The 20,650-nt window shown below is 40.9% G+C and overlaps 1 long non-coding RNA gene across 2 annotated transcripts; it reads left to right on the top strand.

Annotated features, from left to right (window-relative positions):
- The first annotated feature begins 12,981 nt into the window (after positions 1–12,981).
- LOC146710316 (uncharacterized) lies at positions 12,982–17,432 on the top strand. 2 transcript variants are annotated; one of them, XR_014920588.1, is made up of 3 exons: positions 12,982–13,673; positions 15,693–17,186; positions 17,280–17,432. It is a non-coding gene; the product is annotated as an uncharacterized LOC146710316 (long non-coding RNA). The 2 variants fall into 2 exon arrangements; XR_014920587.1 differs by lacking the exon at positions 12,982–13,673 and having other exon boundaries at positions 15,094–17,186.
- Positions 17,433–20,650: the final 3,218 nt, after the last annotated feature.

Raw genomic sequence — 20,650 nt, 5'->3', positions numbered from 1 at the left:
CGTGCGTGGGGTAATCTCGGGGGAGGCTTGCGTTGATTACGTATGCAGTGACGTTAGAGGCCTCGCGGGCAGTCCGTACCATGTGACTGATTCAGGAAGTGGCTCGCCGGTTCGCGCCAGATGCAAAATAAAATGGGCAGCAAAACACAGCTGATTTCCCCCATCACATTGTGTCGTGGAATTGGATTGCGTACGTGCTACATAGTTACTTGAGCATTTCTTCTTCGGTGGAACCAGCAAGGAAGATTTTTTTTAAATCTCATCTCTCCTAATAAAGTATGCACACAGTAATAAATGTCACAAATGATAAGTACCATAATATAAATAAACAACACTGCAGATCCTATAATCTGATTTCTGTCTTTTAGTTTATTAAAAAGTGAAGCACCACACACTAGTTTGTGTTATTTCCCAGATGTACATAAGCATGATTACACAGTTACACAATCATACCAAAACTCTGTCCTGATAGTTTCCACTTTCTCTTTTGTATCAGACATACTGAGACAATATTCGGGATAAATAAACATGAAAATTTTTATTTATTCAGTTTAGAGGTTTTTACATCACATCATTATAATCAAAGGGCCTGTTTCACTTGAATCATCCACTTGATGGCGCAGTACAGCAAATGAATCATCACAATGCTTCACACCATGAGTCGACGAGTTGGATGGAAAGCTTCAGTTCATCATGAGGCTTCATCTCACCATCAATAGGTTTAGCTCATTTAGTTAATTTCCAGGTTTCTGTTTAGGCCTTTGTTTCTTAATTTCTTTTGTCAACTCCCCTGTACTCAGTCTCCCTGGTTCATGCACTTACCTGACATGTGTCATGTCTGTGTGGTCTTTGGCCGTACCTGTTGTCTCTGTGGTGAGATGACCTTTGCCTTAGTAGAAAGGATTTGTGTTTGGAAGTGGACAGAAAAGCCAACTGAAGGTCATTCACCTGACGACTTTGTCATACTTCCTAAATCATCACTATTCATCTGTTTTTAATCAATAAATTTTAACTTTTATTCTTTGCCTGTCTTGATTCTTCTTTATTCTTCCTGACTATAGTTTTCCATCCCCCCCTGCATGCATGTTGTGGGTTTTTATCTTATTTACACCCAACTACTATTCTGTCTTTATTTTTTGCTCTCAATAAACATGCTACTTCTTGCTATTTTCACTCACAAGCTCAAAATCTATTAGTTGTCCTTTATGTAAGACTGAAGACAAAAGGGGACCTATCCTTTCAGCCTGGGGCACTAAGGCTCTGGAACAGTAATAAAATCAAGCAGATTAGCTCTGCAGCAGTATTATTACAACAGGTACTGAAATGCATTCAATTATTTTAAATTTAAAGACAAATTACTGTACTGTTGGAAATAAACACAGTATAATTAAAAACATCAAGCACTCTACTCGAAAATCTTTTATTTACTTTAAGCTTCATATATGAACTTTGAACATTTTTCAACAAACCAAGTTGACTAAATATTTGGTTAAGTAAATATTTCAATAAAGGAATTCCTGTAACACATTTTGCATAGACAAACAGAAAAAATGCATTTCGTAGAAAGAGGATGATAACAATGTACCTACATTTTGGTTATATAACCAGACTTTCCTCTTCCAGTCCACAGAGCAGCAGGATGATTGTGAAGATCCTGCTGGGTGTCTTGTATCTCTCAGGTCAGTTATTTATTTTGTCTCCCTTTACTAGTCCTTATTGCTGTGATATGTTGTAATACAGTCAGCTTACATGTTGAGAGATGTTTATGATTTATATTTTCCTCACAGGGTGGCTCGTCCTCTCCAAATGCCGTCGGTACCACTTTGTTAATAAGTCTTTTACTTGGTATGAGGCTCAGAGCTACTGCAGAAAGAACTATGTAGGCCTGGCCTGCATTGAAAACAGTGAAGAAATGAACCAGTTTATCAATACAGTTTCATCTGCTGGTTACAACTCTGAGGTCTGGATTGGTGTTTACATTCATTTACAACGGCGTTCTGCATCTCAGAATGATGATGATTCCTGGAACTGGAAAAAACAAATTCAAAGTGAACCTTTCTTAGTTTCCTATTTTTGTAAAAGCATTTCAGTGAGTGGACAGTGGTATACCAACTGCTCAGTGGAACATCCATTCATCTGTTACAATGGTGAGAAAATAGCAAAGCGCTGTCTTTTCCAATAAAGACTGTTTTGATTCATTTTCATTTACCCAGAAAACTCAACATGACCTGTTCCTCTACCATTTCTAATTGCAGGAACTTCGCAGAGTCCTCAATATGTTCTTGTTAATGAAAGCATGGACTGGTTCCGAGCTCTGAGGTACTGCAGAGAGAACTTCACAGACATAGCCAGTTATTCGATATCTGACAGTCAGTTGCAAATACTGCTGCCAAATGGGGATCGAGCGTGGATAGGCGTCATTTCACATCCTGAAATTCGCCAGAGAGATTGTGGCAACTCCTCATTCAGATACTGGGATGACTCTGGAATCATTCCCAGCATTTTTCGCTCATTGTTTGGTGTTGCAGATTTGCAGAGGTCAGGAAAATGGAGGTTCATTGAGTATTTCACAAAAATCCCATTTGTCTGCTTTGACAACCTGCCAGCTCCTGGAAAGGAAAATGTTCAGAAAAAAGGTACGTACATATTAAGAAAATTTTGCTTTAGTTTTAGTGATAATTTAGTTATTTTTTTGTCATAATTTAAGCATCAATATTATTTTGTTAGTCTAGATTTAACTGAGTAAATATCATAAGATTACAGTAGACTAAATCAAAAGTTGTTTTAGTTCTCTAACATATAAAGTGTTAAAGCTTGCTGTGTTTTTACTGTTGAGAGTTGCTTCACAGGGTTTACAAAGAATCTCATTTTTTTTACATGAGATGCAAAATGTGTCCATATGTCTGCTCTTCTCTTCCTCCAAACATTAGCATTTTATCATATCTTTTTGAGAAACTGTGAGCAGGGGAGTTAGTGGTACTGCTTACAGTGGGCAATCAAATGTACTCCTCGATGTCATGGTCCCAGGACTTCTACTTGGTATTTTGTGTTTCATTTGATGTTATTATGTTTTAGGTCCACCGTTTATTCTAAGGGTCCCTAGGTTGTTCTGTTAAGGTTATTCGATTTCCCCACGTATCTGTGAGTCCCCGTGCCACGTTTCTCCTCCTTGTGTTTTATTCCACGTTTTCCCCAGCCCGTTATGTCTGTGCTCTCCCCGTGTTCTCTCCTCCCCTCCTGTCGGCGCCTCTGTGTACTTCCTGTTTAACTTTGACAGTCTCCCGTCAGTATGAGTCATGTTGTGTTTGCTCCTGGCCTGTCTCGTTATGATTATCTGTGTCAGCTGTGTGTTCCCATGTCCCTCGTTATCCTTCTGTGTATTTATGTCCACGTCTCCCTCCATTCCGTGTCGCATCCTCCCTCATGACTGTGAGCCCCGCCGTGTGATTCCTCATGAGTCAGTTCCTTTAGAATCTCCCAGTTTAGTTTTATATTATTTTGTCTCGCCTTAGTCTTCTGTTAGCAATGAAGCTGTATTTAGAGTTCAGTCCTGTTTCCTGTGAGTTTGCGTTTGGGTCCAATTCCTGCCTGCACACGGCCTGATCGTGACACTCGAAACTTATTGCAGATTATTTCTGATTGGATCACTTCCAAACTTTACGTGTCATTATAATTTTGTCCTTGCGCATTCGTTTTTTGTTTTGGTAATGTTTTCTTTTTGTCAGAAAAAATGTTATTGATTAAAAACTATTTTGAAAATTATTGGTCAACAAACATTTTGAGACCCAAAAATAAAACTGAAAACTCGTCATGATTTCTTTTGTCTTCTCTTTCTCAGTAATAAAAATGAGCTTGAATCTGGAGGACTTGTCTGTGGATCTGAATGACAGAGCTGTCAAAGCAAACCTCCTAACAAAGGCAAGTCTCTGCAAGTTCTATAAGTGACAAAAATATTGTTAGGACTTCGCTGTAATAATGCAATATGATTTTGTGCCTTATCTAAATGCTGAGAGCTGATAATTTTGATAAATCCTTCAGTCTTCAGGACCTTTGCTGTCAGAAGCAGCCTTTGTGTGAGGTAAAAGCCTTTTTTGTGTGTTTTTAGTCACCTGGAGGCTTTAAATTGTTTACTGTTTGTGTTTCAGCTGCAGGACAAACTGGAGGAAAAAGGAGTGAATGGAGTCAATCTGAAGTGGAGAAAGCTGCCTGATGGAGCAGTCTTCCATAAAGAGGAGAAAAATACTAAGAAGGAAGAAAAGAAGAAAACTGAGCTGTGAAATTTAAAACCAACTTTACTGCCACTTACAGCTTAACAAATTTATCAGAGCCCCATCCAGTGTAAGGTTGCTGATTCTCATTCCCACTGCTTCTCGACAGGGCCATTTACCAAGAGCTACGTCAGAAAACATTCTGTAAAGAAAAACATTTACTGATGTTACTGAACGACGAGGACCCAGTGTTGAGAAAACTGACGGTCGATATCATTAAAAATCACCTGATCGACACTATGCAGAATCCAGCCGTGTGTAGCTGAAGAGGCTGAAAATTACAGGTTATCTGTGGAAACCTCTATCAAGAAGGTGGTGACGCGTGTCATTAAAAATGCCAGTTCACCTTGCTGTACTGAAAAAGTTGATGCCATCACCCAACGGCTGTTCATAAAACTCTGGCCTAGACTTAAAAAAATCAAAATCGACAATGTGATATTCCTCAGTGATATGGTTTACAGCTCTTTAATAGAGAAATGGAAAGAGCCAGATGTCATACTGACATTCATGGAATTAGGCCACAAACATACAGATGATGTAATTGTAAAGGTTTTCAAGGAGGATGCCATCACTGTATTGGAAAGAGAACATTTCATCACAAGCTTCTTTCTCTCTGCGGGTCATGCTGTATGGATCGCAGGCAGAAAATACTTGGTTAGTGTTTTGTAAGTCCCTAAAAGTAGATTCTGTTCATCTGGACGTAGCATTTTCAGTTTCAATTTATTTAACATCTAATCGATTCAGGGTTTTAGAGTGCTTTGTAATGATGTGCGTCCTGTGACGTGACAATATTTAGTCGCTTTGAAGCATGCCTATAGCATAGCCCATCAGTGGTGTCAGTTTATGTGTGGGTATATAAAATATTTTTATATTGTTAAAAAAGTACATCAATGTAAAAAATTTAAAATGATAAATGTGTAAACTAAAGTCAAAAGCTGTGCGGTTTATGATGTCAGTGTGGCCCCCCGCTCCTTTTAATATTATCAGTTATAGCCAAAACAACGAATAGGAGCAGTACTATATGGTACTATTTGAGGTGCTAGTACTAGGGCTGGGCGATATGACCCAAAATTCATATCTCGATATTTTTTAGCTGGATGGCGATATAAGATGTATATCTCGATATTTTTTTAAAGCCATAAGGTAAGAACAAAAAGAGAGTTCTTAGTCAAAGCTGTGTCCCAGATGTCACATGTGCACTTGTATTAACATACAGCATAGATGTACATGAAAAAAACTACTCAAAAATAAATTATGAGCATTTATTTATTTATTTATTTATTTATTTATTTATTTTTTCCTGTCCCGTTTGGCTCTTTTGCATCAGAATTGTTGTCTAAAGGCAAAGAAAGATGCCCAACGGATTTACTTTACCAAATTGACCATCCCAGCCTTGCCGTAATGGTCCATTTGATTCACCTTTTATTGTTTATTTTATTTTCACTTGCTGAATACGGGACAGACTTGACTGGGGGAAAGAAGGGGAGAAAGAAAGAGGGAAAGAGAAACAGCTGAGAAGAGGGACGGGGGAGAAGGGCAAAAGACAAAAACCAACAGAATGGGCAGAGAAAAAAAAAAAGCATATATCAATCACCTGGATCACCTGCTGAGAAAGAAAAAAGAAAACAAGCAGAAGAGAACAAGAGTAATAGAATAAACAGCATCACAATGATATATGGGAATATGACAGTAAATACTAAATGTTAAACATTATTGTGCAGCACATAAGATCAACAGAACACAGTATGCTTTGAGGTAGGAGCCAAAAAGGGTGTAGTTTGTGGGTGTGATCACCCGTGTGTACACCTGTGAGCATGGACATGCTTGTTTTTTGTTTTTTAAAAGGTTCCTTCATGTAATAATCTGCTAGAGGGTGTGGGGGGGCCACAGCCCCGTCCTCCAGGGCATGAAGCAGGTATGGAGGAGATCAAAACTCCAGACATCCAGAGGCCCCCAGAACACAAGAGACCAAGGAAGACCAACAGAGGGGCAGCCGCGCCACTGTCCCAGAAAGAGCTGAGGAGAGTCCCAGATGAGGGCTCACTCAGCAGCCGCGGAGCAGAAGCCAGGGGGAGTTGCAGTGACGCACTCGTGAGCTCCGCCGGCAGCCAGCCGTGGCTGAGTGACCGAGCCCCAGGCCGAGAGGCCGGGGGCACCCCACCTCCGAAGTGGCCCGAGCGAGCCCCAGGCTCCAGGCCCCGATAAGCGGCCGCCAAGGAGTGAGCCGGTGTGTACCTGGACGCCCATCCCCGGACACAAAGAACCACCAACGCACCGATGTCTGAGGGAGTCCACCACTGGCAGGGGAAGTGGTGGTAGGGGGAGATAGGCCTCCAAACCTTGGAGGGCCTGAGATGTCCCCAGAGAGGTGGCGCCTGACACCCAACCTGACATATAGACACAGACATACAGGCACACACAGTTACAAACATCCATTCCCACCCTCATGCTCTCATATGCACTTACTCCACACTCAACCAACGTGGAGACAGACATAAAGAGACGCTGTACACACGATCACACTCCCCAATCGTACTCTACAAACCGGGTCTAGGTACCCTTGCCCCTGGAGGGGGGAACTGCACCCAGACCCAGGTGGTGTTACCCTTTTCCCTGCGGTGGGAGGAGGCAGACCGCCCCGACTCCGCAGCAGCAGGAAGGCCCCACACTCCAGACCAGATATGAGCATTCATTAAATAATAATGCTCCATAAATAAAAGAAAACGATGTTGTTTTTGTGCATAACAAAGAGCTCACAATTGTGCAGTCAAAATGTAAACTAAAAGACGCTGAGCATAATAACAAAGACAGATTTCACAGCTGCTCTCTTTCCAAGTTCGTGACTGACAGCCTGGAGTTTGAAATCCGCTTCATAACCGTGTCTCTTAACAGGTGCCATTTATGGTCCTTATACACACACAATACGGTAATATTACGTTGAAGCACAGTACGTATCACTCCGCGAGGCTCCTCGGTAGCAGTGTTGCCAACGTAGCGACTTTGTCGCTATATTTAGCGAGTTTTCAGACTCCCTAGCGACAAATCTGGCGACTTTTTCTGGTATTATTGGAGACTTGTTTATGACGACTTTTTGACGTGAAAACGCGTATCGCTCTAGATCTCACCCTGGGTCAACACACCTGAATCACATGATTAGTTCGTTACCAGGCCTCTGGAGAACTTCAAGACGTGTTGAGAAGGTAATTTATCCATTTAAATCAGCTGTGGTGCATCAAGGACACATCTAAAACCTGCAGGAAACCAGCCCTCTTGGACTGGGATTGGGGACCCCTGCTGTAGCTCAAACAGCATATGAAGCATTTAAATTCAGACCAACCTTATAAGCGTATAACACCGATGGGGAACAATGTGTTCTGCAGAATACTCTTGATACTTTAAGAGCAATTTGCCAATAATACAGATTCATGTGTAGTAAGGTGGTCTCATTGCTACTTTTATTAAAGGAGTGCTTCTAAAAATTGAGGTGGTCATCTCCGCTTGCATTTCTGTAAAAGCCACAGCATGCCACCTTGGGTAAGAATATGTATTCTTAACATTTTGCTGTCACAGTTTAGCTGTTTTCATTTCCACTGACACATCAGCTCCTAAGACCACAATACTACTACCAAAGTACTACAAGGATCCGGAGAAAAGGACAGAGGGGGGATATAAAATATACCAAATGTTTCTTGAATTGTTAGCACAAGTGTATATGTGTATGTATCTAGTCGGGTTTCTATGCAGTAGTGCTCACTTGTTTTCTTTCATTTTATTACTTAACTGTATTTCATGTAAGTCATTGATATTAAATATTGACTTTACAGAGGGGTGGTAAGAGTTTGGTTTGAGATTTTCCTGTTAATATTTGGATATTTTTCTTGCATTAACAATTTTTTGATTAGAAAAGCAGAATAAAAACGTGCAAATTAGCTTCATTTATAGTTTGTTATACTCCTTCCCTCTAATACAAATATTTCATTTCTAACTCTGAGTGTAAGTGCATAATTTAATAATAAGTGTTTCTGCTCACAAATGTCCACGAGCACAGACATGCACGCAAAAACTGCGTGACTCCTCGCTGGCTGTAACTCACCGCGCGTGTTCACCTGGAACGTCCTCTAAGAAGACGTGTGACCATTCTGATAGCCGTCTGTGTCTGCAGGTGAATGAGTGAAGCTACATAAACAGTTAAATTAGCATAGCTTACCAGCCGTAAACCCGACAACAACACAGTGGGTGAGGGTCGGAGGGGGGGTCGCTTGGCATTCTAACTTTAAAGGAAGGATTTTAAAGAGCTAATAAATGCTGTTATTACACGTGCCTCCAAAGAGGCAAAGGTGTCGCCGTCTGACATGATTCAGCAGCGCCTCTTCACAGCTCTGTGGGCACAAGTTGAGCAAAAGCCTCTCAAAATCACACAAAGGGGGATTAAAAAACTTGAAAAGGGGATTTTTAAAGACATCACCAAGCGGCTGGACATTAGCCCTGATCTCGTGATCATTGCGCTAGCCGTAGGTCAGCCGTACCTAGAGGTGATCATTTCCATATTTGAAGATCACCTCTTCCGTAAAAACCTACTGGCAAGGTTCTTCTCGTGGTGCGTTAGAGCCGAGGATGACGAGGACGAACAAACTAAAGCCATTTCTCAAACACTTTTAGAAGAATTTAAAAGTAATATATTTCCAATAGTGGAGAAAAAATCATCATCTGGCATTACTGTCAGCGATTATGATGATGATGAAGAAGAATGTGTGAGCGCACTCATTGATGCTGTGCTCACACGGGCTGCGAAGAATTCGCACTACAAACCTTCTAAAAAACTCCACAGGTACCTGTTAAAACACGTGTTGTCTGACAACAGGATCAAAGATCTGCATATACATGAAAAAAAAACTGAAAGATCTCGACAGGGCCATTTACCAAGAGCTACGTCAGAAAACATTCTGTAAAGAAAAACATTTACTGATGTTACTGAACGACGAGGACCCAGTGTTGAGAAAACTGACGGTCGATATCATTAAAAATCACCTGATCGACACTATGCAGAATCCAGCCCTGTGTGATGCTGAAGAGGCTGAAAATTACAGGTTATCTGTGGAAACCTCTATCAAGAAGGTGGTGACACGTGTCAATAAAAATGCCAGTTCACCTTCCTCTACTGAAAAAGTTGATGCCATCACCCAACGGCTGTTCATAAAACTCTGGCCTAGACTTAAAAAGATCAAAGTTGATAATGTGATGTTCATCAGTGATATGGTTTACAGCTCTTTAATAGAGAAATGGAAAGAGCCAGATGTCATACTGACATTCATGGAATTAGGCCACAAACATACAGATGATGTAATTGTAAAGGTTTTCAAGGAGCATGCCATCACTGTATTGGAAAGTGAACATTTCATCACAAGCTTCTTTCTCTGTGCGGGTCATGCTGTATGGATCGCAGGCAGAAAATACTTGGTTACTGTTATGTAAGACCCTAAAAGTAGATTCTGTTCATCTGGACGTAGCATTTTCAGTTTCAATTTATTTAACATCTAATCGAGTCATTTTAAAAACCCTTGACCGGTCGAGGCAGATGGCCGTTCCTCACTGAGCCTGGTTCTGCCGGAGTTTTCTCCCTGTTAAAAGGAAGTTTTTACTCCCCACCGTCGCCTAGTGCTTGCTCAGAGGCAATTGTCAAATTATTGGGGTTTTGTTTTGTGCCATCTAATACACAACTTATCGTATTGGGCACTCTAAATGTATTTTTCATCAATAAAAAGATCCAAAAAAGATTATATTGTGAATTCTGCGTGTTTTCATTGTCACACAAATGTATACATTTTCAGCTTAGACTGAACGTGTTTGTTTGTCATTCCTTTCAAATCAAAGATTTTAGTAGCAACTATTGTATTAAAACATTGCACAGGCGTTTTACTCTGATTACACAAACCTTATGTAGGAGTAGGTCACAGATAAGAGGTATTCATTTGTAAATTTGACCTCTGACCTCTATTTGTACTCTAATTTTCAGACCATAAGGCGCACTCAAAATCCTTTAATTTTCTCAAAAACTGACAGTGCGCCTTATAATCCGGTGCGCCTTATGTATGAATTCTGGTTGTGCTTATTGACCTGGAACCGATTTTATGTGCTACACGGTGCTCAAAAATCTGTCAAAAATTGTTTTAATACGACTTTGGATCTCGTGATCATTGCGCTAGCCGTAGGTCAGCCGTACCTAGAGATGATCATTTCCATATTTGAAGATCACCTCTTCCCTAAAAAAAAGAAATCTACTGCCAAGGTTCTTCTCGTGGTGCGTTAGAGCCGAGGATGATGAAGACGCAGAGGCTAAAGCGGTTTCTGAAACACGTTTAGACGAATTTAAAAGTAATATATTTCCAATACTGGAGAAAAAAATCATCATCTGGCATTAGTGTCAGCACACTCATTGATGCTGTGCTCACACGGGCTGCAAAGAAATCGCACTACAAACCTTCTAAAAAAACTCCACAGGTATCTTTTAAAACACGTGTTGTCTGACGACACAATCAAAGATCTGTACATCCATGAAAAAAACCCTGAAAGATCTCGAAAGGGCCATTTACCAAGAGCTACGTCAGAAAACATTCTGTAAAGAAAAACATTTACTGATGTTACTGAACGACGAGGACCCAGTGTTGAGAAAACTGACGGTCGATATCATTAAAAATCACCTGATCGACACTATGCAGAATCCAGCCCTGTGTGATGCTGAAGAGGCTGAAAATTACAGGTTATCTGTGGAAGCCTGTATCAAGAAGGTGGTGACCGAAAATGCCAGTTCACTTTCCTGTTTTGAAAAAGTTGATGCCATGATTTTTATAGATTTTCAAAATGTTTTTTAAAAAACTTCATTATTTGAAAAACAGTTGTTTGTTTTTTTTGAAGGGTCAGTGTGAGGCATGAAAATGTGGTTTGTTGCCTCAGGGACACGCTATTCCGTAGAGGATTATTAAACTAATTTTCAAAATGCTTTTTAAAAATTATTAGTTCAAGGATTAACATTTGGATTAGCAGCTGGATTAACAACTTCATTTTAAAAATCCTGTTTTCAAAATAACCAGTCATCACATTACTCTAGCAGTACAATTCATTTTGCTAACAATACTATATACGTTACTTTCTTCAACCAAACTTTAATGCCAAGAGTTTAAATACACACACGTGTACGTGTACGTGTATGTATGTGTGTATATATATATATATATATATATACACACACATATATATACACACACACATATAATTTCTGCTTGTTTAAAGAGCTAATAAATGCTGTTATTGCACGTGCCTCAAAAGAGGCAAAGGTGTCGCCATCTGACATGATTCAGCAGCGCCTCTTCACAGCTCTGTGGGCACAGGTTGAACAGAAAATTCCAAAAGTTACACAAACAGGGTTAGTAAAACTTGAAAAGATGATTTTTAAAGACATCACAAAGCGGCTGGACATTAACTCTGATCTCGTGATCATTGCGCTAGCCGTAGGTCAGCCATACCTAGAAGTGATCATTTCCATATTTGAAGATCACCTCTTCCGTAAAAACCTACTGGCAAGGTTCTTCTCGTGGTGCGTTAGAGCCGAGGATGACGAGGACGAACAAACTAAAGCCATTTCTCAAACACGTTTAGAAGAATTTAAAAGTAATATATTTCCAATAGTGGAGAAAAAATCATCATCTGGTATTACTGTCAGCGATTATGATGATGATGAAGAAGAATGTGTGAGCGCACTCATTGATGCTGTGCTCACACGGCTGCGAAGAATTCGCACTACAAACCACCTAAAAAAACTCCACAGGTACCTGTTAAAACACGTGTTGTCTGACAACAGGATCAAAGATCTGCATATACATGAAAAAAACTGAAAGATCTCGACAGGGCCATTTACCAAGAGCTACGTCAGAAAACATTCTGTTAAGAAAAAACATTTACTGATGTTACTGAACGACGAGGACCCAGTGTTGAGAAAACTGACGGTCGATATCATTAAAAATCACCTGATCGACACTATGCAGAATCCAGCCCTGTGTGATGCTGAAGAGGCTGAAAATTACAGGTTATCTGTGGAAGCCTGTATCAAGAAGGTGGTGACCGAAAATGCCAGTTCACTTTCCTGTTTTGAAAAAGTTGATGCCATGATTTTTATAGATTTTCAAAATGTCTTTTAAAAAACTTCATTATTTGAAAAACAGTTGTTTTTTTTTTTTTGAAGGGTCAGTGTGAGGCATGAAAATGTGGTTTGTTGCCTCAGGGACATGCTATTTCGTAGAGGATTATTAAACTGATTTTCAAAATGCTTTTTAAAAATTATTAGCTCAAGGATTGCCATTTGGATTAGCAGCTGGATTAACAACTTCATTTTAAAAATCCTGCTTTCAAAATAACCAGTCATCACATTACTCTAGGAGTACAATGCATTTTGCTAACAATACTATATACGTTACTTTCTTCAACCAAACTTTAAGAATGCCAAGAGTATATATATATATATATATATATATATATATGTATATATATATATATATATATATATATATATACACACACATATAATTTCTGCTTGTTTAAAGAGCTAATAAATGCTGTTATTGCACGTGCCTCAAAAGAGGCAAAGGTGTTGCCATCTGACATGATTCAGCAGCGCCTCTTCACAGCTCTGTGGGCACAGGTTGAACAGAAAATTCTAAAAGTTACACAAACAGGGTTAATAAAACTTGAAAAGGTGATTTTTAAAGACATCACAAAGCGGCTGGACATTAGCCCTGATCTCGTGATCATTGCGCTAGCCGTAGGTCAGCCGTACCTAGAGGTGATCATTTCCATATTTGAAGATCACCTCTTCCGTAAAAAAAGCCTACTGGCAAGGTTCTTTTCATGGTGCGTTAGAGCCGAGGATGATGAAGACGCAGAAGCTAAAGCAATTTCTGAAACACGTTTAGAAGAATTTAAAAGTAATATATTTCCAATACTGGAGAAAAAATCATCATCTGGCATTAGTGTCAGCACACTCATTCAGTGTGAAAAATCAAACTTGCTTACAGTCATTTCTTTCACAATTCAACAATAAAAGCTGAGTTGCCCCATAAACTCAAATACATTAAGGGTTTCAACTAATCCTTTAACGTTTTGGAGCAAAGGTTGGTCTCAGATTAACTTTATTGCTGGCAAAATGAATGAATTCAAGTTTTACATGAGTTGAAGCTGTTGGCGCCTTTCTGTGCCTGAGCACGCATGCGCATGTCATATTTTTGGATACTACGGGGTCTACAATGCACTTTTGCAAGGACTGAAAGCCACCTGGCCGTCTGCCTTAATGCGAACACGAGGCTTTTTACGCCAGGAGCTGGATCCAGCTAAGGTGTTCATCTCAACTTTCTGAAGGCAAGTACTGTTTCTTTTAATGTGTATTTATATGTGTTTACTACCTCATTTAAGATCCCCCCTAGACTGTTTTACTCAATCGTGCTGCTTGAATGCCCTCGTGAGCAACTTTAATGTTTTCCATCATGAAATAGTGCTTTAAAGTTTTCGTATAAAAATCGCCATGTCACAAAATAATGTAAATCCGACAAGCATCCCTTCCAAACAGGCGCGCTCATGTCTGACAAGCCTCCGCGACACCCCCTACGTGTATTTCATGTAGGGGGTGTTCGCCATACCACCGAACGAAAGAAACCCGACAAAATAAGCTAGCTCGCTCATGGCTGACGACCAACAGCGGCAACCCCCCCCCCCCCCTTTTATTTTTTATTCTTAAATAAATAAATAATTTCGGGGGCCCCCGCTGCCATGTTGTTTAATTTGTTCAAATCATATTTAGCCAAAAAAATGTGGTTTAGTTTCTGTGTGAACGGGGTGGTGGAGTCCTCCACCGAGAACACTCACGTTAACTTTATCGAGTGGGGAAAAAAAAGTTAGCTTGTTTATATTATGCTAACATAGCTGTGTCGCTAGCGGTCACGTAGCACATCATTATATACCAGCTAGCCCAACTTCAGTAACCCTACAAACGTCACTGCTGTTTAGTTTCCTGTCTTCATTTATGCTGGAAGTGATAACAGCTGTAGGGTTTAATTTGTTTCCAAAACCCCGCAGTCAGGACATGCTATATTGTATTTAGATAGAAGTTAGCAGGGAGTTAGCTTGCTAGCTTCTAACCCCGTTAAATGTCATAAATTCCGTTTTCATGGGTGCCTGGATGTTAAACTCAATTGTTACACCTGGTAGAACAGAACGCTGATCATTTTATTAAAGATGAAAGACTTTAGACAGTTTTTCAACTCTCAATAATGCCATAGTGATCGTTTGATATGTGAACCTGCAGCGGAGTTTAGGTCCAGACACGGCTAGTGACGTCAGACTGAACAACCGGATTGGTGTTAGAATTTACCATGTCAGCCAATCAAAAAAATGATATGGCAACATGCGGCACTTGGTTGTTTAGGGAGAAGGTGCAGTTTTAGGAGTGACACCCGCGACGGAAAGCGGCGAGCAAAAGAAAGAGCGCAAGTTTTCATATGTGAGACATTAGTGATGTTTAGCGTTTTTGGAGGCTAGAGTTGGTGTGTAGTGTAGTTATTGTTTTGTATTGTGTCAGTTATACTGCTGAATGTCACATTTGCTCCAAAAAAGCCATCAAAAGCAGATTCTAGTGTAAATGCTGTTCCCACAGGGAAAACAGGACTGATACACCTCCTGTTGTCAGACCTGCAGGGTTTAGGCCTGTGCTGTTCTCTTCTGTCTTATACTGAACACAAACTTTTTTTTCCTTTTTTTTTTTTAATTTTTTTATTTTTAGGGTTACTGAGGTTGGACTAGCTGGTACATAATGATGTACTACGAGATCACTAGCGATACAGCTATGTTAGCATAACATAAACACAGTGAAGCTGGAGGATGAAAGCTAACCTTTTTCCATTCGATAAAATTTATGTGAGGGTTCCCAAAGGTTAGGGACGAATTCAATCGCATGGCAGGATGCTGTTGCAGATTAAACAGCGCCTCTTCACAGCTCTGTGGGCACAAAATAGAAGTACTACAAGGACATAGGGAAAAGGGACAAAGAGGGGAGGGATATAAAATATTCCAAATGTTTCTTGAATTGTTAGCACAGTGTATATGTGTATGTATCTATCCATCGATTCACTTACGCCAGGGGTGGGCAAATCCAGGCCCCGAGGGCCGGTGTCCTGCAGGTTTTAGATCTCGCCTTGGGTCAACACACCTGAATTGCATGATTAGTTCGTTACCAGGCCTCTGGAGAACTTCAGGACATTTTCAGGAGCTAATTTAGCCATTTATATCAGCTGTGTTGGTTCAAGGACACATCTAAAACCTGCAGGGACACCGGCCCTCGAGGCCTGGAGTTGCCCACCCCTAACTTCCGCTTTTCCTTTTCAGGGTCGCAGGGGGTGCTGGAGCCTATGGCAGCTATCTCAGGGCGAGAGGCAGGGTACGCCCTGGACAGGTCGCTAGTCTGTCACAGGGCTAAACATTCGTACTCACATTCACTCATACCTATGGGCAATTTAGATTTTTCCAAAAACAATGGGCAATTAAGATTTTTCACGTGCCTCCAAAGACGCAAAGGTGTCGCCGTCTGACATGATTCAGCAGCGCCTCTTCACAGCTCTGTGGTCACAAGTTGAGCAAAAGCCTCTCAAAATCACACACAGGGGGATTAAAAAACTTGAAAAGGTGATTTTTAAAGACATCAAAGCGGCTGGACATTAGCCCTGATCTCGTGATCATTGCGCTAGCCGTAGGTCAGCCGTACCTAGAGGTGATCATTTCCATATTTGAAGATCACCACTTCGGTAAAAACCTGCTGGCAAGGTTCTTCTCGTGGTGCGTTAGAGCCGAGGATGACGAGGACAAAGAAACTAAAGCCATGTCTGAAACACGTTTAGAAGAATTTAAAAGTAATATATTTCCAATAGTGGAGGAAAAAATCATCATCTGGCATTAGTGTCAGCGATTATGATGATGATAAAGAGGAACATGTGAGCGCACTCATTGATGCTGTGCTCACACGTGTTGAAAATAATTCGCACTACAGACCTTCTAAAAAACTCCACAGGTACCTGTTAAAACACGTGTTGTAATTATAATAAAGGTCAATCAAATGGACCAATATGGCAAGGCCATGATGATCCACTTGGTAAAATAAATCCGCTTGGCATCTTTCTTGGCCTTAAGACAACAATTCTTATGGCTAAAGATCCAAACGGGACACACAAAAAAACACATGTTGTCTGACAACAGTATCAAAGATCTGCATATACATGTATATAAACTGAAAGATCTCGACCGGGCCATTTACCAAGAGCTACGTCAGAAAACATTCTGTTAAGAAAAAACATTTACTGATGTTACTGAACGACGAGGACCCAGTGTTGAGAAAACTGACGGTCGATATCATTAAAAATCACCTGATCGACACTATGCAGAATCCAGCCCTGTGTGATGCTGAAGAGGCTGAAAATTACAGGTTATCTGTGGAAGCCTGTATCAAGAAGGTGGTGACCGAAAATGCCAGTTCACTTTCCTGTTTTGAAAAAGTTGATGCCATCACCCAACGGCTGTTCATAAAACTCTGGCCTAGACTTAAAAAGATCAAAGTTGATAATGTGATATTCATCAGTGATTGTCAGGGTCCCTGAGCAGTTATGAATTTTATTATTATTATTATTGTAGTATGTATATTTGGTGTTGCTGTCCTTCTCCCTGTTTGCGTGTGTGTATATGTGTTTCAGTGGGCGCCTTCAGGCCTGGTGGGTGTGGCCCTGCTGATGGTCTGGCCACACCCGAAGCCACACACCTGCTGCTGGTCAGGCCTCGTCGGGGGTGCTACTTAGGAGAGTCTTGGAGCTCCCACCGACGCGGGATCATTGCGTGAGTCTCCACGTTAGTCATCCATTTGAACTGAGTTAGTGTATGTATGCCCGCGGTTATGTGTCCTGACGGCTGCGTCTATTGTGTCCCCAGGAGAAGTGTGGAGCGCCAGACAGCAGCCAGCACGAGGAGTGCTGAGACACGGACTGGTCACGGAGAGACACGACACGGGAGTCAGGGGAAACCACGGGGATTTATTGTTGTTATTTCCACACACTGTAAATAAACGTACTGCTTGTACATAGAGCACCGCGCCTGGGTCCTCCTTCCCCACACCCCCCACGGTTTGCCATGCCAAACCGTGACAGTGATATGGTTTACAGCTCTTTAATACAGAAATGGAACAGAAATTATTCACTGTCTACTTTAGCAGAAGGTTTTTAGCTGAAGATAGTTTAACCAGCTGTTTTGCCAACACCTTCATTTTTATCATTTAGCATCATTTTAGAATATAATACATTACTGTAGATCAGGGGTCCCCAATCCCAGTCCGCGAGGGCCGGTGTCCCTGCAGGTTTCAGATCTCACCCTGGGTCAACACACCTGAATCACATGATTAGTTTGTTACCAGGCCTCTGGAGAACTTCAAGACGTGTTGAGAAGGTAATTTATCCATTTAAATCAGCTGTGGTGGATCAAGGACACATCTAAAAGCTGCAGGAAACCAGCCCTCGCGGACTGGGATTGGGGACCCCTGCTGTAGCTCAAACAGCATATGAAGCATTTAAATTCAGACCAACCTTAACCGTATAACACCGATGGGGAACAATGTGTTCTGCAGAATACTCTTGATACTTTAAGAGCAATTTGCCAATAATACAGATTCATGTGTAGTAAGGTGGTTTCATTGCTACTTTTATTAAAGGAGTGCTTCTAAAAATTGAGGTGGTCATCTCCGCTTGCATTTCTGTAAAAGCCACAGCATGCCACCTTGGGTAAGAATATGTATTCTTAACATTTTGCTGTCACAGTTTAGCTGTTTTCATTTCCACTGACACATCAGCTCCTAAGACCACAATACTACTACCAAAGTACTACAAGGATCTGGAGAAAAGGACAGAGGGGGGATATAAAATATACCAAATGTTTCTTGAATTGTTAGCACAAGTGTATATGTGTATGTATCTAGTCGGGTTTCTATGCAGTAGTGCTCACTTGTTTTCTTTCATTTTATTAACTGTATTTCATGTAAGTCATTGATATTAAATATTGACTTTACAGAGGGGTGGTAAGAGTTTGGTTTGAGATTTTCCTGTTAATATTTGGATATTTTTCTTGCATTAACAATTTTTTGATTAGAAAAGCAGAATAAAAACGTGCAAATTAGCTTCATTTATAGTTTGTTATACTCCTTCCCTCTAATACAAATATTTCATTTCTAACTCTGAGTGTAAGTGCATAATTTAATAATAAGTGTTTCTGCTCACAAATGTCCACGAGCACAGACATGCACGCAAAAACTGCGTGACTCCTCGCTGGCTGTAACTCACCGCGCGTGTTCACCTGGAACGTCCTCTAAGAAGACGTGTGACCATTCTGATAGCCGTCTGTGTCTGCAGGTGAATGAGTGAAGCTACATAAACAGTTAAATTAGCATAGCTTACCAGCCGTAAACCCGACAACAACACAGTGGGTGAGGGTCGGAGGGGGGGTCGCTTGGCATTCTAACTTTAAAGGAAGGATTTTAACAGTATTTGCTGTGGGTTACAGCAGTGGACCAGCAGGCTACATGTTTGAATCCAAACAAGTTTCACTCAATCCCAACAACTGAGGATCGCCATTGTATAGCGGTCGCTAGGGTAACGTCACGTCGCCGTCATATCGGATGTGGGCGGGGCTTAGCGCTAGAATCCCTTTGATCCTTTCATGTCTTGTGTGACATCACCTTGGTAAAAGTCTATAAATAGAACCATTTGCACAGGGTTAGTCACAAGGTAAGTTTAGTAAGAGGGAGTAAGAGGCATTAATGTCTGAGACACAAACTCAGCAACTTACACAAAATTCAGAATCAAGTCCAGATTGTAAAAAAGTTGTATCATTTGAAAATATGAATTCTGCCATTGAAACAACCGATGCGATTCAAAGCTGCGCCACTGAAGACGACTCTGAATGTAGTGTCGTCCCTGGCGTAAACATTTTACGGAGCGACGAGGGGAAATCGAAGCACTGTGTGTGCTGCCCTCAGTCATGCAACCAGCAACAGAATCCGGGGGATCCAGAGTCAGTTGATCTCCAGGAACCTCCGGTGTCAGAAGAACAGCTGCTCGTTAAAGAGCTAATAAATGCTGTTATTACACGTGCCTCCAAAGAGGCAAAGGTGTCGCCATCGGAAATGATTCAGCAGCGCCTCTTCACAGCTCTGTGGGCACAAGTTGAGCAAAAGCCTCTCAAAATCACACACAGGGGGATTAAAAAACTTGAAAAGGGGATTTTTAAAGACATCACCAAGCGGCTGGACATTAGCCCTGATCTCGTGATCATTGCGCTAGCCGTAGGTCAGCCGTACCTAGAGGTGATCATCTCCATATTTGAAGATCACCTCTTCCGTAAAAACCTACTGGCAAGGTTCTTCTCGTGGTGCGTTAGAGCCGAGGATGACGAGGACGAACAAACTAAAGCCATTTCTCAAACACTTTTAGAAGAATTTAAAAGTAATATATTTCCAATAGTGGAGAAAAAATCATCATCTGGCATTACTGTCAGCGATTATGATGATGATGAAGAAGAATGTGTGAGCGCACTCATTGATGCTGTGCTCACACGGGCTGCGAAGAATTCGCACTACAAACCTTCTAAAAAACTCCACAGCTACCTGTTAAAACACGTGTTGTCTGACAACAGGACCAAAGATCTGCATATACATGAAAAAAAACTGAAAGATCTCGACAGGGCCATTTACCAAGAGCTACGTCAGAAAACATTCTGTAAAGAAAAACATTTACTGATGTTACTGAACGACGAGGACCCAGTGTTGAGAAAACTGACGGTCGATATCATTAAAAATCACCTGATCGACACTATGCAGAATCCAGCCCTGTGTGATGCTGAAGAGGCTGAAAATTACAGGTTATCTGTAGAAGCCTGTATCAAGAAGGTGGTGACACGTGTCAATAACAATGCCAGTTCACCTTCCTCTACTGAAAAAGTTGATGCCATCACCCAACGGCTGTTCATAAAACTCTGGCCTAGACTTAAAAAGATCAAAGTTGATAATGTGATGTTCATCAGTGATATGGTTTACAGCTCTTTAATACAGAAATGGAAAGAGCCAGATGTCATACTGACATTCATGGAATTAGACCATGAATATGCAGATGATATAATTGTAAAGGTTTTCAAGGAGCATGCCATCACTGTATTGGAAAGTGAACATTTCATCACAAGCTTCTTTCTCTGTGCGGGTCATGCTGTATGGATCGCAGGCAGAAAATACTTGGTTACTGTTATGTAAGACCCTAAAAGTA

Source organism: Copadichromis virginalis, linkage group LG5 (genome assembly GCF_057382275.1).
Source record: "Copadichromis virginalis isolate Kocher_CV1m ecotype Utaka linkage group LG5, C_Virginalis_male_GT1.1, whole genome shotgun sequence".
NCBI lineage: Eukaryota > Metazoa > Chordata > Actinopteri > Cichliformes > Cichlidae > Copadichromis > Copadichromis virginalis.
The sequence above is the reverse complement of the archived record's forward strand: the minus strand, read 5'-3'. Positions and strand labels throughout refer to the sequence as shown.